The sequence below is a fragment of the Mastacembelus armatus genome, chromosome 20 (assembly GCF_900324485.2).
Source record: "Mastacembelus armatus chromosome 20, fMasArm1.2, whole genome shotgun sequence".
Taxonomy (NCBI): domain Eukaryota; kingdom Metazoa; phylum Chordata; class Actinopteri; order Synbranchiformes; family Mastacembelidae; genus Mastacembelus; species Mastacembelus armatus.
The window spans coordinates 63,953-89,869 of record NC_046652.1 but is presented as its reverse complement, the minus strand read 5'-3'; the positions used below and the strand labels follow the sequence as shown (position 1 = coordinate 89,869).

General features: G+C 41.6%; 1 pseudogene; it reads right to left on the bottom strand.

Moving 5' to 3' along the window:
- Positions 1-25,737, bottom strand: LOC113121348 (NACHT, LRR and PYD domains-containing protein 3-like; annotated as a pseudogene).
- Positions 25,738-25,917: the final 180 nt, after the last annotated feature.

Genomic DNA, 25,917 nt, shown 5'->3' with positions numbered 1-25,917 from the left:
ACACCAACAGAAAAAAAAAAAAGTTTTCAAAAGTATTTAAGGTAATGTTTTAGTCCCTCTGACTTTTTAATGTCACCCTCAAGTGTCAAAGGTTAAAACCACCATTGTTACATTACAATCATAACAACATGAACAGGATTTTCAGGAACAGGAATAATTGCCAAGATACAACTAAGCAACAAAAAGTGGAAAGAAACCAAATTCCAGGTTTAGATGTAGATCCAGAACCAGACTCAGGTCTACATGCAGGTCCAAGTTAATAAATACATTCACTTCCAGCTGTAGGGGGAGAAGCAGAGAGGATGGTTATCAGAAACCAGAGTTTACAAAGACTCACTTCATCAGCAACAGTTGTCTTCACATCAACTCAAACACATGATCACAACAAGCTTCTAGCTGTCCTGATAGGGTAACTTCTCACAGCTTCACTGAGAAGGTTGTATATTTACAGGAAATCCTGGATCTTTGCTTTGATACTGACTGGGTTTAGTCCAATCCTGCTGAAAGCAGACTCCAGCCCTCTACTGACCTCAGAGTCTGCAAGCTACAGTCTGGACTCTGGACAAGATCACACAGCTGCTGCACATCTCGATTCCATATGAAATTTCCACTCAGGTCCAGTTCTCTCAGATGAGAGGGTTTGGATTTCAGGGATGAGACCAGATTATCACAGCTGGTCCTTGACAAACTGCAGCGCCACAGTCTGAAAAAAAGTAAAACATTTAACGTTAGAAAACAAAGTTCCTGCTTGAAAGAATTCAGAGCTGGAGAAGGTTTTGAAAGTTGAAATTTAGCCTCATGTCTGCAGTTTAGTGTCAGCACATCTTTTACATCACATTCATCTCAGCACACAACTAAAACATGGTGTCTGACCCCAGAGTCTCCAGTCTGCAGCGTGGACTCTTAAGTCCAGCACATAGCTGCTGCACTCCTGAATCTTGCAGGTTGTTTCTACCCAGGTTCAGATCTCTCAGATGGGAGGGGTTGGACTTCAGAGCTGAGGCCAGATAACCACAGCTGGTCTCTGACAAACTGCAGTGATACAATCTGAATACAGAATAAAACATGAAGATAAAATCATTGATAATCAATCAGATATGTCCTAATCAACAGTCTGGTTTGACTAATATCTTCTGTCTGAGCTCCTCAAATACTTCTCTGCTATGTTCCATGCTCAGTGGTGTTCACAGAGACACACTAATGCCCCTTACCATTATACAGTTTTAGCACTACTCAGCTCTACTCTACTTGACTTGACTTGGTTTTGGTCATTTTCCATTACAATTGAGTACCACCTCAACATGGGTGGGGCCTTCATAGCACAGCGGTGGGAAACCGCCGTGACACCACACCTCCTTGTAGAACTATAACCATTTGCATCACTAAAGACTATAAAAATGGCTTTTAAAAATGTTGTGTTTGATTCTTGTGTTGGACCTAATTCCTGGCTCTTCTAATGAGGTCACTTCCTGGCCAATCATTTTAATATCAGCTCAGCTCGCTTGGAACCTCGGCCCGAGAAGGTACTAAAAACGTACCTGCTGTCAGGTACTATCCCCTAATAGAAAAGCCAAAAAACCGAGTTGAGTCGAGTCAACAAGTAGTGCCAGGGGAAAAGCCCCATAAGCAGAACAATGAGGATTTTCTCCATTTCAACTGACTGAATGTGGGATTATTAGCCTACACTAACTCTGACTCCCAACAGGTGAGTCCAAGGTGAACCACCTGCTCCAAATCCAATTGCAACATCTAAAAAAAGGCCAATAATCTAGTCCAGGACCTGTTTGGATTTCTGTGTGGAAGAAGCTGTCTGGAAGTTGAAGTTTAGGTTATGCATAGGGTTCACTAAGTAGTCCTTCTTGTTTGGCTTTGTTTCCAGGACATCAATGGAAGTCAATGGAATATCCTCTGAAGTAATGAAAACGTACCTGTCTGTGTGTAACTGTGTGTCTCAACCATTAATATCAATGATTAAAGAAATATTTCTACTGCACCAAATAAACTATTTTACTTAGACAGTAAAAGTCAATGTACTGACCCCAGAGTCTCCAGTCTACAGTGTGGATGCTTCAGTCCAACACACAGCAGATTCACTCCTGAATCCTGCAGGTCATTGTGACTCAGGTCCATTTTTCTTAGATGGGAGGGGTTGGACTTCAGAGCTGAGGCCAGATAACCACAGCTGGTCTCTGACAAACTGCAGCAAATCAATCTGAATAAAGAATAAATATGGAGATCACATCACTGATAATCAGATGTGTCAATAACCTTTCTCTAAAATGAGTAGAATGACTTTACTCTTCTGTTATCAGAATGTTAGCCTTCTACACGCATCATCTAAATGGCAACACAACATTCAGACACCTGTTCATGTCCACATTGGTTAATGGGTGCTGACAGCTGGGTCCATTTTTGATCATATTTTTGGTTCAACAAAATCCTCAGCTTCATTAAGCTCCAGCACGAATGTCTTACCAGTCTCTGTTGGCTCTTTGTTCTGACCCTAAACTGACTTAGAAAACAGTGGGCTGACGTCAACAGCTTCTCCTTCCTGTCTCTGGTTAAAAAGAGCGACAGCAGCTGCAGCAGATGATGTCAGCTCTACATCATTAATGCTCATTGTGGAACAGCTGCTGACAAACATCAGCCTGTTGCTTAATGAGCTATCTCCAAATTGCTGATTGGACTCCGCCAAAGACTGTTTGTTAGTGAAGACACAGCACTGTCATATGTCTCTATGACTAACAGTGAACTGTGTTTCTGTAGTTGAACAGAGTGGAAACTCTTCTCAAGAGAAATGATCACCTGATCCATACATTCAGCTCTACCTTTTCTGTTCAGCTCAATATTTGGAGCTGATGAAGCTCTGAGTTTGTGAAGAATCAGGTGTAAAAGTTAGACTCCAGCTGTTACTTTACTGTTTCACAACTCCTATCAATTAATAATTAATGTTTTAGATGTTTTGCTGCAATAAATAAATAATGCTAAATAATAATAGTAATAGTCAATATTTCCCATCTGCTGCTGCTCAGCTACAACACTACATGACTCAACATGAATCAGCTGCTTCATTAATATTAATGTTGGGGCATTTAGTAGCTGCTACTAAAAACAAGGATTTTTGACTTCTCTCTCAACAACAACTGCAGATCTGAAAAGAGTCATTCATTTTTAGCAATTTTTAAAAAATGGAATGACATTTGGCCAAAACCACTGGACACTGTCTACAGTTTACGTAGAGAGTAATGACTTCGCTGATTATGAGATGTCAGTGAACACACATTATTGAAGACAGCTCAGTGAAATGAAGTGAAACTGAAGGAATCATTCTTAGTCTGCTGAGAATACAAGAACAATGAAAACACTGAATGGAACAACCAACATTCACAGGAGCTTTAGTTGTGGATTCAACATCTAAGATCTACAATAATAACAATTAGTGAACTGACCCCAAAGTCTCCAGTCTACAATGTGGACTCTGCAGTCCACCACACAGCTGCTTCACTCCTGAATCTTGCAGCTTGTTCAGACTCAGGTTCAGTTTTCTCAGATGGGAGGGGTTGGACTTCAAAGCTGAGGCCACGACTTCACAGTGAGTCTCTGAGAGTCCACAGTCATCAGCTCTGTCGGGACACATATATTAGAAAAGCTGTTATTATGATAATATATTTAATTGAATCATTTGATGTTGAGCAGGGACATGTCCTGTTGCGTCTTCACATCAGTGGTTCAGTTGATCATCTCTCAGTGGGTTGGACATGAAATAAGAATTCTTCTCACAACTACAGACTAATGATAAAGGGAAGAAAAAAGTTAAATACACAAAGTATTGAAAAGAAAATTCATTCAGTTGACAAACAAAAACAAGAGAAACATCTGCAGCTTTTGTAGTGTAACCATTTGAAACAGCTAAAAAAATCCAACTGATGTCATTATCACATAAATAAGAGGAACATTATGTTGATGATGATCACATACGGGCTTACCGAGCCTTTCTGCAGTTTCTCACAGCTGGGATCAATCTTTGCCGTCCATTGATTGTTGTGTTGTACTTTTTCAGGTCCAACTCATCCAGAACCTCCTCTGACATCTGCAGCATGTAGGCCAGAGCTGAGCACTGGATCTCAGAGAGTTTCTTCCATGATCTGTTCTCTGACTTCAGGAACTCTTGGATCTCCTGATGGACTGAGTAGTCGTTCAGCTCCATCAGACAGTGAAAGATGTTGATGCTTCTGTCAGGACAGATATAATCTCTGTTCATCTTCTTCAGGTTGTTGATGACTCTCTGAATGGTTTCTGGACTGTTCTCTGTCTGACCTAGCAGGACTCCTAAGACTGTCTGGTTGGACTCCAGACAGAGACCATGAAGGAATCGGACAAACAAGTCCAGATAGCCAGTTTTATTTTCCAGGCATTTCTCCATGGTTCTCTTCAGGAAGTCATCCAGAGATGGTCCTTTGCAGTCTTTTCCCAGGAAGGTCTCCAGTACCTCTGTGTCCCTGTTGTTGTAACAGTGGACCACATAGAGTGCAGCCAGAAACTCCTGAACACTCAGATGAACAAAGCTGAACACCTTGTCTTCATCCTTCCTCCCCCTCTCCTTTTTAAAGATCTCTGTGAACACTCCTGAGTACAGTGAGGCTCCCCTGACATCAATGCTGCTCTCTTTTAAGTCTTTCTCATAAAAAAACAGATTTCCTTTTTCCAGCTGCTGAAAAGCCAGTTTTGCTAATGACTTAATGTCCTGAAGACACTTTTCTGTGCTGTACTTAATTTTTGTCTGCTCAATCTGAAACACCAGGAACTCTGTGTACATCTCAGTCAGGGTCTTGGGCAGCTGTCCCCCCTCTCTGGTTTTCAACAGATCTTTCAGAACTTTAGCAGTGATCCAGCAGAATACTGGGATGTGACACATGATGTGGAGGCTTTGTGAGCTCTTGATGTGGGAGATGATTGTACCGGACTGCTCCTCATCTGTGAACCTCTTCCTGAAGTACTCCTCCTTCTGTGGGTCTGTGAACCCTCTGACCTCTGTCACTATGTTGATAAAATCTCAGTGGACCTGATTGGCTGCTGCAGGTCTGGTGGTTATCCAGAGGCGAGCAGAGGGAAGGAGTTTCCCCTTGATGAGGTTTGTCAGCAGCTCGTTCAATGAGGTGGACTCTGTCACTTTAAATTTAAGTCTCTGAGTTTCATTGGTACTACAGTCCAGCTGGAGGCGACTCTCATCCAGTCCATCCAAAATAAACAGGACCTTGAATTCACTCTTGTCATAGTTGGTGTTTCCTGATGACTGCAGCTTTTGAAAGATGAAATTCAGAGCCTCCTTCTTGATGCTGACAGTTTCTGTGATACATTCATGCAGGAGCTCTGCCAGACTGAACCTTTCTCCTTTCAGTGGATTCAGGTGACGGAAGGTGAGGGGGAAAAGCAGATGCACGTCCTGATTGGTTCGTCCTTCAGCCCAGTCCAACACAAACTTGTGCACAAGGAATGTCTTTCCAATTCCTGCGATCCCATTGGTCAGCACTGTTTTTATGGGTCTGTATTGTTCAGGAGGAGGTTTGAACATCTCACTGGGTTTCACTGTTTTCTCTGTGTCTGTTTTCTTCCCTGCCATCTCAATCTGCCTGACCTCGTGCTGTTTGCTGATGTGTGTGTCAGCCCCAGCCGTGATGTACAGGTCAGTGTAGATACAATCTAGACGCTGCTCGTCCCACCTCTGTGCACATCCTTCTGTTGCGCACATGAACCTGTCCTGGAGGTTTGATTGGAGCATCTTCTGGTAGTATGTAATGGGCTGTGGCTCTGGTATTTGAACCAACACAACTGTGTCAAGATGGGTAAGAAACCAAAAGCATTAGTGAACATGTCTACATATTTCACTTTTCTCACAATGAACAGTAAACCTGGGCTGTAATTTTGGAACAAGAACTATTGCAGTTGTAAAATCTGGATAGAAAAATAAAACAAAAATGTCTTACATCCAGATGCTTAATTTCTCCTTAGCAACAGTACACATTTTCCAAGAGAAATGAATATCTGTTGACAAAACATTTTCTTTATGAAATTATAAAACTAAAGGCAGTGAAGTGAAGATATGGTGATGAATTGGTAGCCTCACTCCAATCCATTGAGCCTGTCTTATTTATCTTGTCTTTATTGTAACCAGGGGCGATTGTAGAATCAGACTTTTAGGGGTCCTCAGCCACCAGGGAGAATGTAGCATTTATACAGGGCCTTATGCTCTCTCCATCTCTCTATCACTGTCCTCCTCTCCCCTTCTTTGTGCTGTCAACCAAATAGCAAACTTAACATCCATTCACAGACTCTATAATCTAATAAACAGTATGATTTGATCCATATTGATTTATAACATTGTTCTGATGGAATATTAGGTTGATATGAGCGATTTCAGTCAGGTAGTGTCATTGTGACCTTGCTACCTCACCTGAAAATGGTTGTTTTCTTTGAGTAAAACAATCGTATATCTATCTATGGAAGAACAGATTTCCAGTTATTTCCAGAGACTTGTTTTATTCTCGCACCCAATTTCCCAGTCATCTAACTGAGAAGTATATCTCACAAATATTCCTTCTCACATTGGCATCTAGCCACAGCAATACAACCCTGAAAACCTAATGCCCTCTTCAGTACACAGTGTTCTGTCATGTAGGCCCTTGCTAAAACAGACATGAAAAACATAAAACTGCACCTGTATTGTCTTCATGAAATCAATCAAACTTTGTGAATAAAGAACTGTAAATACAAGTAAAAATCATTTTATAAAACACACACTTTCTAAGTCACAGTAATAACAACCCAATGTGCCCTGCAGTTCTTTAATTGTATTGGGATGGTTACTGAACTAAATGTGGTACAGCCCCACCTAAAACATTTTTCACCAGCCGCCACTGGCTAGAACTGAAGAGTGCATACTAAATGTCACACATAAAATAAAATAAAAATTAGCCCTAACATCAAACAATAGTCATCCAATCCTGAAAAAAGTTATTAAAATGAAAGCAAACAGCAGTTAAATGTCTACAGAACAGCCCAAAAATCTAAAGTTAGCATCATATTAGATTTATCCTAAAGCTAATTCCTACCATGGTCTTAGCTGATCTTTTTACAGCTGAACAGTACAAACTGTTGAGAACACGGTAATCCATCCATCCATTCATCATCAATACCCACTTATTCCTAACCAGGTTCACGGGGATCTGCTGGAGCCTATCCCAGCTCTCTTTGGGTGAAAGGCAGGGGTACACCCTGGACAGGTCACCAGTCCATTGCAGAGAATACAGTAATACTCCAAAAACAACAGAAATTTTTTAGTGTACCTCCCTGATATGATATGGGTGAAACACAAGTTTGCAAGTGGAGAAGGGAGAAGGAAGCAGAGAACAGTGAAATAATTCGGATGAATTTTGAATTTCAAACCTGTAAAACAGTACCTACCTAGACAGAAACCTGTGGGGAATACTGCACCGCCCGTTTTGAGTTAAGCTCAACTTCCTTGCACTTTTTAATTATGTTGTTTCGCACGGCACTTAGTGACTGAGTGGTTTGTTTACTTTATGGCGTTTGTCAAGGGTGTTCATCGTTTTTTCTTCATGTTCCAGCATGTACTTACTTATATGTCCATTTACCATTTTTTTTTCAATCTTATCTTGTAAAATTTGCCAAAACTGGCAAAGCCATAAGCTGACTGAGGAACTACAGTTACAGCACATTGTGAACTTACCTAACATTAGCTGAAAATCAAATTGGAATCAACTGTATTCACACATCTTTATTGTATTTGTTTACTGCTGTTTTCAGCATCAAAGTTAATTCCAAAAGTCAAGGAAAAAATTACTGCCCTTGACAAATGCCACTGCTGACTAACTTAGCTGTCAGTTAGCCTGTCATGTGTTAAAGTTATCTTACGAGTAGCGTTAGCTAAGTGGCTATCTGGTTATCTGCAAACATTACATGAAAACCTCAGACTGGTTCTGTCTTTAAATTAACAGCACAGCTGACGTTATATCTACTTCCAGCTTCCTATCTGAACCTTAACAAGCTGTTTGTGTGTGTGACAACCTTGATTAAATTGAATTAGTTAAATTAGCCAATCAGAGGCAGGGTATAGGCAGGTCATAGCAGATGCTGCTATGGACCCGCCTTGATAAGTGAGTGAGTTTTTGCCTTTGCTTTGTGTTAGAGAAATTCAAATGTTTACCCTCCTGTGACCTGATCCACCTTACTTTAGTAGAACTGAAACACTTCTGAATAGGGCCTATTGTGTATTGTGGAAATATAATTGTTGCTCTCAGTGAGCACAGTTTGCTCTAACCTTCACTATTTGATAAGGGCCCAGATGTCTTTCTGTGTGAAACCACCTCCCTTTTTTGTTTCAGTGAAAACTGATGTGTTGGGCTGAAAGCAGCCAGTGACCCTCATGCTGTACCAAGGTGCTGTGTGACTGTTACTGCTTGCAAGTAAAACTTCTATATAATCTTACCGAAGTTCGTCCTGTTTTACTTTGTTTGAACTGCAGTTTGCACTTGGGTCTTTCATCTCGTAAATCCTAAAACAAATTAAATAAAGAGACCATTTGACCAATTTGAGATATGTGGAAATTTTTATTTGCCTGAGATAAGGTAAAAAATTAATTTAAAGAAAGTAGTAAGACCATTATAAGTGGAAGCTGTCATATACGATAGTTGAAATGTGCTGGGGCATATAGTGTATCATGTACGGTTGAGTGGGGGGTAGAGTATGTTATACACTGCCTGCTGTTACCGGAGTTCTGAGTAAAAGACAAAACATAAAACTGCCTCCTGGTGCTATCCTTACATGGCGTCAGAAGTGAGTAGCACCCTCTGTGTCCTTTTCGTTCGACAAGCGAGCTGAATGGCTGGACTGGAAGCAGCATTTTGTATGATTCCGAACTGTGACCAAACACAACAAGGAAGATGGCGCAGTGCTGGTGAGTAGCCTGATATATGCCATGGGGAGCGAGTCAGAAAATGTGTATTGGCCGTTTACATTCATGAATGACAAAAAGAGGAATAATTTTGATGTCACGTTTAGAAAGTTCTTAGAGTACTTTGTGCCAAGAAGAAATGTCATACATGAACGGGCATGTTTCCACCAACGTGTACAGAAACTGGAAGAGAGTGCAGAAACTTTTATAATGGCTTTGTATGAACTCTCAGAACACTGATTTCGGCGCAAGTAGGGAAGAGAACATTCGCGACCGAATCATTGTTGGAAGACTCGACAAGGACGTCTCACAAAAACTACAGTTAATGAAGGACCTGACCCTGGCAGTGACCATCGAGACTGTAAGGCAGTCTGAGGAGGTTGCCACATAAGTCAGTAAGCAGGGCGAGGCACCAGCCGTGGTGCATGAAGTCACACATAAGAGAACCAAGTACAATAAACAACATTGGTAAGCAGAAAGAGGTGAAGAGAAAATGTGTGGGAAAATGCCCACTTGTAGAATTCAAAATCATTACAGGAGCCGATGTGAACATTGTTTGCGAGGAGACCGACCACTCACTGATTCCCAAAACACCACTTGAGCCTGCTGATATTCCTCTGGACAGCCCAGGTTGGGAATTGCAGTGCATGGTCCAGTGCCAGGGCACTGTCACTTATAAAAGAAAGACTTACCCACTCAAAGCATATGTTGTTCTGGTGAGGAGGGTGGAAGAAACAGTGTGCAGTAGGGGACACGTGCTGTGGCATACAGTGAGCATGGGACATTAAACACTGAACTGGTGAGAATACAACTGAAAGACTGTTCAGCTGTACGCCGTATGCACAGCCAGACACGTACCCCTCCACATACTGCAAAAGGTTAGAGGAACTCCTAAGGATGGAGAGAAAAGGCAACATTGAGAGGGTGACAGAACCTGGTGTGCACCTATGGTGCCAGTCCTGAAGAAGAATATAGGTAAAGCCCGTATCTGTGTGGATCTCAAAAGGCTGAATGAGGCTGTGAGAACAATACATCTTGCCTACCATAAATGAAATTTTCATCGCTCGACGCAGCCAGTGTTTTTTTCCAAATGCCACTACACCGAGACAGCTGCAACCTTTATAACGCCATTTGGGAGATTAAATTTCAAAAGACTCCCTTTCGGAATAACAAGTGCTGGTGAAATATTTCAAAGGAAGATGATGGCGATGCTGTAGTGGCTAGAAGGTGTAGAGGTATTTATGGATGATATTCTTGTCTACAGCAACACAGTAGAGCAACACGATCGTCGTCTGGAGAAAGTCATGCAGTGTGTAGAGAGAGCTGGACTGAAATGTAATCGTGAAAAGTGTTCCATATGGCAAAGTCAGCTGCGGTTTCTTTGGCACCTCATAGATAAGTCTGGGATAAGACCCGACCCTGGCAAGATCACAGCTATTCAGCAGCAGCTGCCACCAGCAAATGTACAAGAGCTGAAAGGGATTTTATGGATGGTGAATTATCTGGGAAGATACATCCCCAACTTATCCACCGTGGGACAGCCGCTGTATGAGCTCCTGAAAAACAAAAATGCATGGACCTGGAGTCATGCACAACAGACAGCTTTTGAACACATCAAGAAGTTCTTGACAACAGCACCAGCTCACGCTTACTACAACGCGACGTGTTGGCTGATGCAAGTAGTTTTGGATTTGGAGGTGTACTTCTTCAACTCCATGGGCAACAGTGGACAGTTGTCTCAGTGGACTGGAACAGTTCAAACTTGCAACAGACCAAAAACCGCTAGTGCCTCTGAACAACAGGTGCAGCCTGGACAATGTACCGCTGTGGTGTCAGCTTCTTCTTATGAGACTGATGAGATTCAACCTGGTAGCAGAGTATGCCCCTGGAAAAAGTGTCGCAGATATCTTGTCCCACAGCCCCGTGTCCACTACAGGGGCAGAGACAGACACACACTGCACAGTGAGGTGGCATGCTATGTCATGGAGGGAGGATCCCTGCATGACTGCCTCAGATGCTGCCCTGCACCATCATAAAGTTCATTCACAATGGATGGCCGAAACATGTCAGCAGTGAATGCCAGTGAATATAAGAGAATATGTCCAAGCGAGGTCAGAGCTGAGCACAATGGAATTGTCTTCAGCCCATATATATGATCTTCAGCCCGTATATATCAATGGGGACTGTGTAGATGGGGTCTGCAACTTCAAATTTCTGGGCCTGTACTTGAATGATGACCTAACTTGGAAAACAATCATTGCTATGCTGATCAAGAAGGCGCAGCAGCGACTGTATTTTTTAAGTGTCCTGAAAAACAATGGTCTGAATAAAGAACTGCTGGTGTCTTTTTATTGAAGCTTGGGTGAAAGTGTGCTGACATACCATATTCCAGTGTGGTTTGCCAGCTGCACTGCCCAGAAAAAGACAGTGCTGCAGAGGGTTGTTAATACAGCACAGAAGATCATTGGCTGTGAGCTCCTCTCATTAGAGGAGCTGTACAGGACCTGCTACCTTAGACCTGCTACCTAGGCTTGCCGCATTTTGAAAGACTCATCCCATGAACAACCGCCACCCAGACGTACCCCCAACTGGACGAGGAAACAGCTGCTGTGAAAGATGATCAAGAGTCAAATTTGCCACCTGAATTTTTCACCTCGCCCCAATAAACATAAAGAAAAGTGAATACAGGAAGGTGTTAAAGGCAATATCTGGTGCCCAACGATGGAGAATCATGCACAAGTGCATCCTCTGAGCAAAAGGAGTCTAATCAGGTTCAAGATCAGGTTGTAAACATTTATTCGCTTCACTGTGATTTTAACAGATGGATGAGTTACAAATTATGGCAAGATCAGCAGATCACTCAGCAGTTCACCACCAATACCAGACTGACAAGGAGTATGACTGGACCTGAACATTTGCTCAACAGGAGCTGAAAAGAAATTCCGGCTACAATGACACCAGTGCTTGGGACTTGTTTGATGCTATGTTTGGAAAATGGAAAGCTTTTCTTGTTTCTTCACACAGTTTGTGCTCCCTCTCTCTCTCTCTCTCTCTCTCTCTCTCTCTCTCTCTGTACCTTCTGCAGGTGTCCCTGGTCCTGGAGCTGTATATTGCTGATGTGCCATTGTCACCGTGCTGTCACTGTATTGTTTTCATTCCCATAATAGTTAGCGCGTGTGATGTGTGTTGTAGTGGGAGGGACTTCCCAGGAGTTTGGCAGTTGAGTTTGTATGAAATGTCCTGGTGTGAACGAACTTTGTTCTTATTCTCGCCACCTTGAGAAAATGAACAAATTTCTCCTGGAGTATGCCCTACTCAGGCTAGTCAGGAGGATCGGTAACTATCTACCATTAACATTAAGTTTCCACAGATTTTATTTCACATTGTTAACAATAAATCTTTTAAGATTAGTAGGACTGTATTTAGAGTAGTAGTGATGTGTGTATGAGACTGTGAGCACAGGATTTGGCAGTTCAACAAAATGCAAACAATGATAAAGGAAGAGAAAGAAGTAAAAGTACAAACAAGACCTCAACAATGTTAACTGTGCTACCCTTAATACTTCAACTTGAAAGCTGACTCTGTCATCCACATTTACCTTCAGTGTGAGTAGCTGGAGAATCTTCAGAAGTAGGACCCTGAGGCATCTGTGGCAAGAAAGGTCCTGCTGAGAGAAAAAGTGAGACAGATGGGCTCTGATAAAAATTTCATCAATAACTTCATCTGGATTTTCAACAGCCACATTTTCAGGATCTGGTTTCCCTGAGTGTGAACTCTTTAAATTCAACAAATTCAACAACTGCGCTGTCTGGTTTTAGGACAGGATTTTAGTCTAACTTGTAAAACCTGAATTCTATAATAAAACTTGATTTCTGAGACTTGTGTGACATGGTTCTTTTCTCTGCCTGTTACTGTCATGAGTCCCTCTGGGGACTTCCTGCCTGAGGACCTTTATTGTGTTGTGACTTCCTTTTCTCCTCGCACTGGTCCCCGGCAGCTTTATGTTTGTAATTTGTGTTCATGAGTTTCACCTGTCCCCGTTAGGTTCACCTGTGTTCAATTATTGGTTTTCCTGATTTACTATAAGTACTCCTTGTGTTCCTTTGTTTGGTTGCTGAAGCATTGTCAAGTGTAACCTAACCGTAGTCCCTATTATCGGAGCTAGGGTGTGTTTTTATGACGATCGTCCCACCCGGTCTTTCCTTGTTTTCTGCCGTCTCATCCGGTACCTAGTTTCGTGTTTGAGTTTGTCCTGGAGATCCCAGGACTAATAAAGTTACTTTGTCCTGCATTTGGGTCCTGCTCCTCCTCCTTCCACCCAGCATCTCTATGCAACTCCTGACAGTTACTGACCTTCTGATCCTGAGCTGGTGTGTGACAGACTCTGCAACAGGTCATTCCTGGGAATCTTCTCTAACACTTTCTTGGTCATCTCCACAGCTCCACAAATCCCATATTTCTCCACCATCAGACTCACAGTATCATGCCTTTCCTTTCCAATTTCATCCAAATGACTCTTTTTGATGCCTTCCTTGTTCTGTATCAGATGCCACTTGAAAACCCGAAATTCAGCTTCTCCCAGATCCTCTAGAACAGTTAATATGTCCTCTGGTTCCATTGTGAATCCCTGGTGAGATCAGAGGACAATGTAAGTAGTTAGTTTTGTTATTGTTTCTGCTTCTGTTGGTGTTTTTACTTCTTGCTGTTCTGACCATGATGGAAGTCTGGAGTGTCAGACTCATGAGGTGGGTTTTTTGTTTCCTGTATAGACTTTTATTTTGATTGTCCTGGTCCCGAGCTAGGCCCCGGTGGGTCGGCTGGGCTTGCCGACACCACTATACCTCCTGAACTGGAGCTACGCTCCGGTGGGATGGTCGGGGTGACCGACACCACCGCACCTCCGGACTTTGTGTTTTGTCCCAGTGGCTCGGCTGGACCTGCCGTTCCCACTGCTTCTTCCAGACCAGAGTTTCGTCCTAGTGGGTTTCGCCACTGAGTTTTTCCCCAATGGGATTGGCTGGACCTGCCAATGCCACCGCAGCCAGAGTTTCAGCTCTGCGGCGGGATTATCCACCAGAAAGGTCCCAGATCTACACTCACCTGAGGGGTTGCCTGCCAGACCAACCCCAGACTCTTGCCTGCCTGAGGGGTCATCCTCCAGAACGGCCCCAGATCTACTCTTGCCCAAGGGGTCGACCTCCAGAGCAACCAGGTGGGGGGCCTTGGAGAGGTCTTGCTCCACACCCACCTGCCCTGGACTCTGCCCTCTGGGCTTTTGGGCCGTCTGGGGGCCAGCCATTAAGGCGTGGTCCTGTCATGAGGTAGAGTTTTTGTTTCCTATAAGGACTTTTATTTTGATTCCTGAGTTTTCTGTGCAGTGTCTATGTTAGCTTAGCTTTATGTTTTATCAGTATAGATTAGTTAACCTGTGTTTAGTTAGTCTTTTGTTCATAATGTATATAAGCCTCTTCTGTTTCTTTGTTAGAGCATTGATATATGCTAAGGTTAGCATTATGTTGAGTTATGTTACTAAGGTTAGTACCTTTGTTTGAGAAGGATCGGAGTTTGTGTTCGCTGAGTGGCGAAGTTTATGTTTTGTCCTGACACTGAGTTATGCCTTGTCCTGATGCCGAGTGGAGTTTTCCTTAGACTGTGTGTCTTCCCTGAAGGTTGAGAGTGCTCTCATGGTATCTAAGCCTGCCTTCCGTAAAAACCTGCATTTGGGTGCTAGTCCTCGTCCTTCATCCCACACCATACCATAACACATACAACCTACAGCTGCCCTAAACTGAGTTTGAAAAGTTGGAGTAAGAAATCATGAGAGAGTATTTCACTTCTACCCACAGTCACTCAGCAGTAGTCAGCGTGGACTCGGCTGTGGATCTCAGAAAGCATTCCCTGGTAGATGTGGCTGACTTATCCCCTGTTTCAAGTTAGCATTCTGTGAACCTTCTCTTTATTATTAAATAAATTATTATACAAATAAATATTAATTTATTAATTAAATTTTAGCTTTGTATAAACCTCACATCTTCAGTGTGTTCTGTCTGCTACTGGTTCATTGTTTTGTTTAATTCCCCATTTCTGACACAGATTGAACAAATTACACATTTGCTACATTCTGCTGCTGGAGAGTGTTTTTATAGTGCATTGAAATAGCGTGTTAAAATAAATTACTGTATATACCAAACAACTAATCAGTTCTGACAGTGGATGCTAACAGATAGAGGAGTGATGAAAATGTCATACATGCTTTCTTAGATATGTACAGTGGGTACGGAAAGTATTCAGACCCCTTTAAATTTTTCTTTGTGCCATTGCAGCCATTTGCCAAAATCAAAAAAGTTCATTTTATTTCTCATTAATGTACACTCAGCACCCCATCTTGACAGAAAAAACCAGAAATATAGAAATTTTTGCAAATTTATTAAAAAAGAAAAACTGAAATATCACATGGTCATAAATATTCAGACCCTTTGCAGTGACACTCATATTTAACTCACATGCTGTCCATTTCTTCTGATCCTCCTTGAGATGGTTCTGCTCCTTCATTGGAGTCCAGCTGTGTTTAATTAAACTGATTGGACTTGATTAGGAAAGGCACACACCTGTCTATATAGGACCTTACAGCTCACAGTGCATGTCAGAGCAAATGAGAATCATGAGGTTGAAGGAACTGCCCAAGGAGCTCAGAGACAGAATTGTGGCAAGGCACAGATCTGGCCAAGGTTACAAAAGAATTTCTGCAGCACTCAAGGTTCCTAAGAGCACAGTGGCCTCCATAATCCTCAAATGGAAAAAGTTTGGGACGACCAGAACTCTTCCTAGACCTGGCCGTCCAGCCAAACTGAGCAATCGAGGGAGAAGAGCCTTGGTGAGAGAGGTAAAGAAGAACCCAAAGATCACTGTGGCTGAGCTCCAGAGATGCAGTAGGGAGATGTGAGAAAGTTCCACAAAGTCAACTATCACTGCAGCCCTCCACCAGTCGGGGCTTTATGGCAGAGTGGCCCGACGGAAGCCTCTCCTCAGTGCAAGACACATGAAAGCCCGCATAGAGTTTGCCAAAAAACACATGACGGACTCCCAGACTATGAGAAATAAGATTCTCTGGTCTGATGAGACCAAGATTGAACTTTTTGGCGTTAATTCTAAACGGTATGTGTGGAGAAAACCAGGCACTGCTCATCACCTGCCCAATACAATCCCTACAGTGAAACATGGTGGTGGGAGCATCATGTTGTGGGGGTGTTTTTCAACTGCAGGGACAGGACGACTGGTTGCAATTGAAGGAAAAATGAATGCGGCCAAGTACAGAGATATCCTCGAAGTAAACCTCTTCCAAGAGTGCTCAGGACCTCAGACTGGGCCGTAGGTTCACCTTTCAACAGGACAATGACCCTAAGCACACAGCTAAAATAACAAAGGAGTGGCTTTGGAACAACTCTGTGACCGTTCTTGACTGGCCCACCTAAACCCAATTGAGCATCTCTGGAGAGACCTGAAAATGGCTGTCCACCAACGTTGACCATCCAACCTGACAGAACTGGAGAGGATCTGCAAGGAAGAATGGCAGAGGATCCCCAAATCCAGGTGTGAAAAACTTGTTGCATCATTCCCAAGACGACTCATGGCTGTACTAGCTCAAAAGGGTGCTTCTACTCAATACTGAGCACAGGGTCTGAATACTTATGACCATGTGATATTTCAGTTTTTCTTTTTTAATAAATTTGCAAAAATTTCTACATTTCTGGTTTTTTCTGTCAAGATGGGGTGCTGAGTGTACATTAATGAGAAATAAAATGAAGTTTTTTGATTTTGGCAAATGGCTGCAATGACACAAAGAGTGAAAAATTTAAAGGGGTCTGAATACTTTCCGTACCCACTGTGTATATATATATATATATATATATATATATATATATATATATATATGTATGCAGTTTTGGAGGCAGTCAGGACAGCATGCAGCACGTGATGGTCATTGCACTTTTTAATCATGAAGGACTTTACTCGGACTTTCAAAAAAATCACTTGTGGGCGTCTCCTCTTTATTACTGTATGTAATGAAAAATAGTTTCATATATTTTCAGTATGATGAGGACCCTGCTGCTGTGCGACGTTTCATTCTGCTCCAGCCTCATAACAACCGATGTGTTTTTTTACTCCCATCAGGTGTCACAAAGCCAGTCCCTTGTCATTACAGATATGACACCAAATAATTTAGTCAAATATCATCTAAACAAGTTTGACACAGTGCCCTGAAAACATTAAAGGATTTTTGCTACAGGTAAGAAGAAAACTTTCTACCTCTCTTTCTACAGGTTTTTAAAATGATTCTGTCATCATTTATGTACATTTTTATTAGACACAGTCATAAAACATAAACAGAAAACGAGATTTCATCAGCAACCAGTTTGTAATGAGATAGACTAGTGTCAGTTGAATAGTATTAAAACACAATCAGGATCAGGCCTAGAGTTAAGCATTAACTCAACACATCCATCCATCCATTATCTATACCTGCCTATCCCAAATCTTTTCAGGCGAAAGGCAGAGGTACACCCTGGACAGGTCACCAGTCCATCGCAGGGCCACATAGAGACAAACAACCTCATACACTCACACTCACTCCTATGGGCAATTTAGAGTCACCAATCAACCTGACATGTTTTTGGACTGTGGGAGGAAACCAGAGTACCTGGAGAAAACCCACGCAAGCACAGGGAGAACATGCAAACTCCACACAGAAAGAGCCCTGCTTAAACCTAACACATGCTAAAGTTTAACAGCAGGCTAATATGTAACAGTGATCCTGATCCTTTTCACCATTATTTGTCTACATGACACAATCTCCAAAACACCTGTAAACCTGAATCCAAAACATCTGCCACATTTAAAAAGTTTGTAATGTTTTCTACTGAAACCCAATGATCAGCGACTTGTGTTTTTTAAACTAAACACAGTGTGTATTATTCAAGCAGTTGGGATTTTGTATTAACACTTACCCTGCATCAGCTTTCATGTCTCTTCCTTTGTGATTGAGCCTGAACTCACTGGTGTTAACTGACCTTTTATTGCTTTATTGCTCCAGGCTCTGTGTACCCTTCTAACCTGCTCAGGTTTTTATGTCATTAGTTAATCAGCAACTCTATCTAATCCAGAGGTGCGAAGTAATGAAGTACATATGCTTTGTTACAATTTCCTTCTTTTTGTGTGGAACTTTTTTTAGTTTTGCAGTTATCAAAATATCTATTGTTTACTGAAGGCAAAAAAAAAAAAAAATACTCTACTTTTTTTTACATTTCAGACACTGTACTCATTTACTTTTACTTGAGTAAAGGAGTGGAGTCAGTACTTCTTCTTTTACCAGTCTTTTTTCACACAAGTATCTGTACTTCTACTTAAGTATTGAACATGGGTACTTTTGCCACCTCCAATCTAATCCATAGTTACAGGATTTTATGATGTTCCAACATGAAATTATTATTTTTACATCCATCCATCCATTTTCTATACCCGCTTTTTCCTGAAAGCCAGGGTCACGGGGATCTGCTGGAGCCTATCCCAGCTCTCTCTAGGGTGAAAGGCAGGGGTACACCCTGGACAGGTCACCAGTCCATCACAGATTATTTTTACATGTCAGTTGTTTTTTAAATGTCATTATTAGTATTATGTTCTGTGGAAGTGAATAGTATGCTCCAAAAAAATGAAGGATTCCATCTCAAAATTACAAGAAAAGATCTCATAATGAGATAACTTAAATGTGCATGGATTGAAACACTAAGGAATTTGCTTGGAAATCATCAGGTTTTTAGGTTTTCTTTAGTGTCAAAGCCATTCACTGATAATTGTCAGTATATCCAATATTATAGGTGCAAATATGTAATTCAGCTAATCAGCTGTTATTGAACAGTCACCTAATCACCTAATTCAGCACACTTAACATAACAAAATGTAAAGAAAAATAGGATAAAAGACAGACCTCAAACTGCAGACCAGAGTATATACATGTACCGAACAGGAATTGGAAAGCATTAGAACCTGCCTGAGATTCATAGGGTTTGTAAGACGTATCCACATATCTGGGGCAGTCGTGGCCTAATGGATAGGGAGGCGGAGGGTATTCTGAGTATGGGTCACCATACTTGGCCAGTTAAGTCACTTTCACTTCACTTCAACTCTGCTTCACTCCACAGTTGTAATATATATAATATTGGAATAATACTGCCTCAGCCTTTACTTTTCCTCCTGCTGTCAACTCAAAGTGATCTGAACACCTTCAGGTTATTGCTTTACTGTTCCCTTCCTGTTTTAATGTACTTTGACCTTGTGGACATTTATAATCTAATATCTACTACTGTTCTACTGGACAGAAAATCTGAACACCTGATCATTCTGTCAACAACAACAATATATCCCATAAGTCGGAGTCATCATGACATGTTGTAGTGGACCTAAGGCAGGAAAATATGTTCACATTCCAAGACTCCAACAAGTACTGCACTGTCAAGACTCCATTTGACAAAGAAACCCCCTTTTACATCCTGGTATACATTGCTTTAGAACTACTCCCTTTTCAGGCAAGATCTGAAATCTATACAATGACTTATGAACTGGTCTTTATATCCTGTATTTATATTTTTGCTTTGATTGCTAAATATATAACATGTGTGAGCATCACTGTCAGACTATGGTGTGATATAGAAGCTGTGTTTATCTGTTATTCATGCTTGTAGTTAATCCATATTACTATGAAGTTTTATTGACGTTTTATTTAATTTCATTTCTGAATTCAAGTGGGCCCCACAGTCAGCCCACACCCATTAACCCGCATTGGCGCCACACTTCACACGTGGCTGCACCACATGCAGATTTTTTGCCCTGCATGTTTTCTGAGACCCATCCTCTCATGCTCAGAGCATATCCACAGATGCACAGACCTTATTGGTCTCTGTGCAGTTGGTATACTGTGAACATGTACACTCTAGCCTAGACACTTGAAAATAATAATATAATAATGCAAAATAAATGTAATGATGTATTTCACTAAAAGTTGATCTACAGAAGATTAGGAATTCCAACAGTGACATTAAATTAACTGCTAAAGTCCAAATTTTAAAAACATAGCTATATAAAATGTTTCAATGTATTGAAAGTAAAAATAAAATAAGGATACTTTATAATAGAATAATATAATAATAATAATAATAATCTTCTTCTCCTTTCGGCTGCTCCCTTCAGGGGTCGCCACGGCGAATCATTTGCCTCCATTTTACCCTATCTTCTGTATCCTCCTCACCCACACCAACTATCCTCATGCCCTCCTTCACTACATCCAAGAACCTCCTCTTTGTCATGTCATCTGCAAACATCATGGTCCACGGAGATTCCTGTCTAACCTCATCTGTCAGCCTGTCCATCACCACAGCAAACAAGAAGGGGCTCAAAGCCGATCCTTGGTGCAGTCCCACCTCCACCTTGAACTCCTCTGTCACCCCTACAGCACATCTCACCACTGTCTTACAGCTCTCATACATGTCCTGCACCACTCGAACACACTTCTCTGCCACGCCAGACTTCCTCATACAAAACCACAGCTCCTCTCTCGGCACCCTGTCATACGCTTTTTCCAAATCTACAAAGACACAATGCAGCTCCTTCTGGCCTTCTCTGTACTTCTCCATCAGCATTCTCAAAGCAAATATTGCATCTGTGGTGCTCTTTCTTGGCATGATACAATACTGCTGCTCACAAATGCTCACTCCTGACCTCAGCCTAGCCTCCACTACTCTTTCCCATAACTTCATTGTGTGACTCATCAACTTTATTCCTCTGTAGTTTCCACAACTCTGCACGTCTCCCTTGTTCTTAAAGATGGGCACCAGTACACTTCTCCTCCATTCCTCAGGCATCCTCTCACTCTCCAAGATCTTGTTAAGTAGCCCAGTCAAAAACTCTACTGCCACCTCTCCTAAACACTTCCATACTCCACAGGTATGTCGTCAGGATCAACTGCCTTTCCACTATTCATCCTCATCAACGCCTTCCTCACTTCATCCCTACTGATCTTTGCTTCTTCCTGCTCCACAACAATCACCTCTTCTACTCTGTGCTCTCTAACATTTTCCTCATTCAGCAACTCTTCAAAATATTCCTTCCATCTTTAAATCACACTTGTGGCACCTGTCAACACATTTCCATCCCTGTCTTTGATCACCCTAACCTGCTGCACATCCTTCCCATCTCTGTCTCTCTGCCTCGCCAACCTTTTCAAATCCACCTCTCCCTCCTTACACACCCTGACAAAAGTCTTGTCACCTATCCAAGTTGTAGGAACGACAAATAATAACTTGACTTCTAGTTGATCATTTGGAATCAGAAGTGGCTTATATGAAGCCAAAGGCCTCTAGATTACGCTTATTCTACCAAATAAAATTGTTAGAGAAATTAAAATGTTACCCTCAAGTTTGTTAATCTGCTTTACTTTAATGTAAGTCAAAAACACTGTTGAGTAGGGCCTGTTACCTCTTGTCTCTTCCTAAGGTCAGTCTGTTCTGACCTTCACTTTCTGATAAGACACTTAGTATCAAAACCCAGATGTTTTGCAGTTTCATGGGAAACTGCCTCCTCTTTCTTCCTTTATCACATGACTGTTTGTATCATAGTATTAAAATGATGTGCTGCCCAGCTAAGAGCCAGTGATCCTCATGCTGTAGCAAGGTGCTGTGTGACTGTTACTCCTTGCAAGTAAAACTTCTATATAATCTTACCGAAGTTCGTCCTCTGAGTCGAGGAGTGACGCGATTGAATTTTGAAAAGAGAGACCAGAGACGGACTCCTTTAAGGTAAGAGAATTTTAATTTGGTAAAACTGAGTAGAGTCTCAGTGGGTCTAATTCGAACAAAACCGTCACCTGGGTAGAGTCTCAGGGAGTCTGTGGGATTCAAACAAAACCGTCACCTGAGTAGAGTCTCAGGGAATTAAGGCCCAAACAAAACCGTGTGTAGGGAGTCCCTGGGAGTTTCTGGCTCTCTGGGAGCCCCGGGTGGTCCTGGGTCCTTCGGGTCACTTGATCAAACGTATTCGAGAAAAACCGAGCAGGGCTTTCAGGAAATCAGAAACTCGGGATGAACCCGTGGTCTGTGGGAGACCCAAAGTAAACTAACCCCGTGGTCTGTGGGGGACCCGGAACAAAAAGGAGCCCTGGTGCACGTCGACAGTGCTTTTGAGCATAAGGCCAAAACAGAATATTGGTACCATAAAAAGAATATAAAAGCATAGAAATAATTAATGTGACATTAAGTGAGTTAAACAGCTGCTCCATCTCCTCCAATCAGATCAGTAACTAAACAATAACAGTAATTAAAATAATTTAAAAAACAAAACAGGGGGGATAAGGAGCCTGTTAAAATAATAAGTGTAGGCCTACAATAATTATAATAATAATAAATAAATAAATGAGTAGCAGTGAGTAAAAACAAATAGTAACTGAATATATATTAAAAAATAATAATAATAATAATAATAATGATAAAATGGGTAATAAGAACACTAAATTAGAAGAACTAGTCACCGGTGACACAAAATTGATGCATCAAAAAGATCCTAAAAATATAGAAAAATTAGGAGAGTGGAAAAATAAATATGGTTTTTTGGGGAAGTTAAACTGTGAGGACTGTAGAAACTTAATGAAGGACATAAAAAGTAAGACTAAGGGAAATCAGAAGGATCAGAGAAAAGAAGGGCTATTTGCAGCAGAAGAGACGGTTAAAGTTTAACGTGGTTAAAGAAAGTTAGAGTGGACAGAGAGGGAGAGAGAGAAAGGAAGGAGAAAAGAGACAGAAGCAAATAGAAAAACAGGTAAAAGCCTCTTCACCAACATTGTATTTAGGGCAAATTGTTGAATTTACAGATGAACAAACAATGTCATGCTGTAGACCACCTCCTCATCCTAATAATCCACCACCAGCTCAGCTTCCTCCGTATGCCCAGGGAGAAGAGGGTGCGGTTGGTGGAGCAATATTTCCTCCCACAGCACCTTCTGATCCTGTGCCTCGGCCTCAACCTCCTTATGCAGAAGACAGTGAGGGAGTGCTGGCTTATTTTAACAGACTGAAAGATGGCTGGATTTAATAGTGTTAGAATTCAAAATAAATATTTGTTGGACTGACATGTTTTGGACTTTGTGTAGGAGTTAAGATTATTTTACATCATTTTAGAACGTCTTCAAAGTGCACTGGGCTTTTCAAAGAAAGAGCATTTGAGAACATGCTAACAGGAAGTAGTGCTTTTAGTCCAACATCATTTGATTGGAATCGAAGTAAAGTATATACAGTGGGTACGGAAAGTATTCAGACCCCTTTAAATTTTTCACTCTTTGTGTCATTGCAGCCATTTGCCAAAATCAAAAAAGTTCATTTTATTTCTCATTAATGTACACTCAGCACCCCATCTTGATGCAAAAAACCAGAAATGTAGAAATTTTTGCAAATTTATTAAAAAAGAAAAACTGAAATATCACATGGTCATAAGTATTCAGACCCTTTGCAGTGACACTCATATTTAACTCACATGCTGTCCATTTCTTCTGATCCTCCTTGAGATGGTTCTGCTCCTTCATTGGAGTCCAGCTGTGTTTAATTAAACTGATTGGACTTGATTAGGAAAGGCACACACCTGTCTATATAAGACCTTACAGCTCACAGTGCATGTCAGAGCAAATGAGAATCATGAGGTCGAAGGAACTGCCCAAGGAGCTCAGAGACAGAATTGTGGCAAGGCACAGATCTGGCCAAGGTTACACAAGAATTTCTGCAGCACTCAAGGTTCCTAAGAGCACAGTGGCCTCCATAATCCTCAAATGGAAAAAGTTTGGGACGACCAGAACTCTTCCTAGACCTGGCCGTCCAGCCAAACTGAGCAATCGTGGGAGAAGAGCCTTGGTGAGAGAGGTAAAGAAGAACCCAAAGATCACTGTGGCTGAGCTCCAGAGATGCAGTAGGGAGATGGGAGAAAGTTCCACAAAGTCAACTATCACTGCAGCCCTCCACCAGTCGGGGCGTTATGGCAGAGTGGCCCGACTGAAGCCTCTCCTCAGTGCAAGACACATGAAAGCCCGCATAGAGTTTGCCAAAAAACACATGAAGGACTCCCAGACTATGAGAAATAAGATTCTCTGGTCTGATGAGACCAAGATTGAACTTTTTGGCGTTAATTCTAAGCGGTATGTGTGGAGAAAACCAGGCACTGCTCATCACCTGCCCAATACAATCCCTACAGTGAAACATGGTGGTGGGAGCATCATGTTGTGGGGGTGTTTTTCAGCTGCAGGGACAGGACGACTGGTTGCAATTGAAGGAAAGATGAATGCGGCCAAGTACAGAGATATCCTGGAAGAAAACCTCTTCCAGAGTGCTCAGGACCTCAGACTGGGCCGAAGGTTCACCTTTCAACAGGACAATGACCCTAAGCACACAGCTAAAATAACAAAGGAGTGGCTTCGGAACAACTCTGTGACCGTTGTTGACTGGCCCAGTCAGAGCCCTGACCTAAACCCAATTGAGCATCTCTGGAGAGACCTGAAAATGGCTGTCCACCAACGTTCACCATCCAACCTGACAGAACTGGAGAGGATCTGCAAGGAAGAATGGCAGAGGATCCCCAAATCCAGGTGTGAAAAACTTGTTGCATCATTCCCAAGAAGACTCATGGCTGTACTAGCTCAAAAGGGTGCTTCTACTCAATACTGAGCACAGGGTCTGAATACTTATGATCATGTGATATTTCAGTTTTTCTTTTGTAATAAATTTGCAAAAATTTCTACATTTCTGGTTTTTTCTGTCAAGATGGGGTGCTGAGTGTACATTAATGAGAAATAAAATGAACTTTTTTTATTTTGGCAAATGGCTGCAATGACACAAAGAGTGAAAAATTTAAAGGGGTCTGAATACTTTCCGTACCCACTGTACATTTCAGACTCAGTGTTTGGAGAATCGATTCAGAGGGCATTGTTGGTGTATTTATTAAACACACAATGATGCTTATAGTGGACCTATATTTACTAGGAATATCAATCCAATATCATTGTGTCTTTTAATGCAATATGTTCAACTTGGTTGCAATTTAACACAAAGTCAGTGGCTCATTTTCACAACAAATACTGAAATACTTTGAAAAATATACTTTGCATACTTTTTTCACATTTCAAACCTCATTCTATTGTATTTCAAACATAGTTCAAATGAGTTCAGAGTATATTTCAAGTACATTTCCTTTGGCTCAAAGTCTATTAGTAATACACTGTCAGTTTAATGTCACTATATATTTTTTACATTTGCAACAAGTAAACTTCAAATGTTTCATGTATATTTTAACACTTTCGGTCAGCAAAAGTACCCAATAATACGTGAAAAATATGTTTTTCATGTACTAAAGCAGATTTATAGTGCAGCTTCCAGCAACTTCACTGGTTTCATTTTAACACAACTTCAAGTATTTCAAAGTATTTCAAAAGTATACTCAATATACTTTTAAAAAATATACAAAAATAGATTTTTTTTCACTTGGCCACATCTGGACTTACTCAGCCTTTCTGCAGTTCCTCACAGCTGGAATCAGTCTCAGTCGTCTGATGTGTTGTATTGGTTCAGGTCCAACTCATCGAGAACCTCCTCTGACATCTGCAGCATGTAGGCCAGAGCTGAGCACTGGATCTCAGAGAGTCTCTTCCCTGATCTGTTCCCTGACTTCAGGAACTTTTGGATCTCCTGATGGACTGAGTGGTCGTTCAGCTCCATCAGACAGTGGAAGATGTTGATGCTTCTGTCAGGAGAGATATCATCTCTGTTCATCTCCTTTAGGTTGTTGATGGCTCTCTGGATGGTTACTGGACTGGTCTTTGTCTGACCCAGCAGGCCTCCTAAGTCTCTCTGGTTGGACTCCAGACA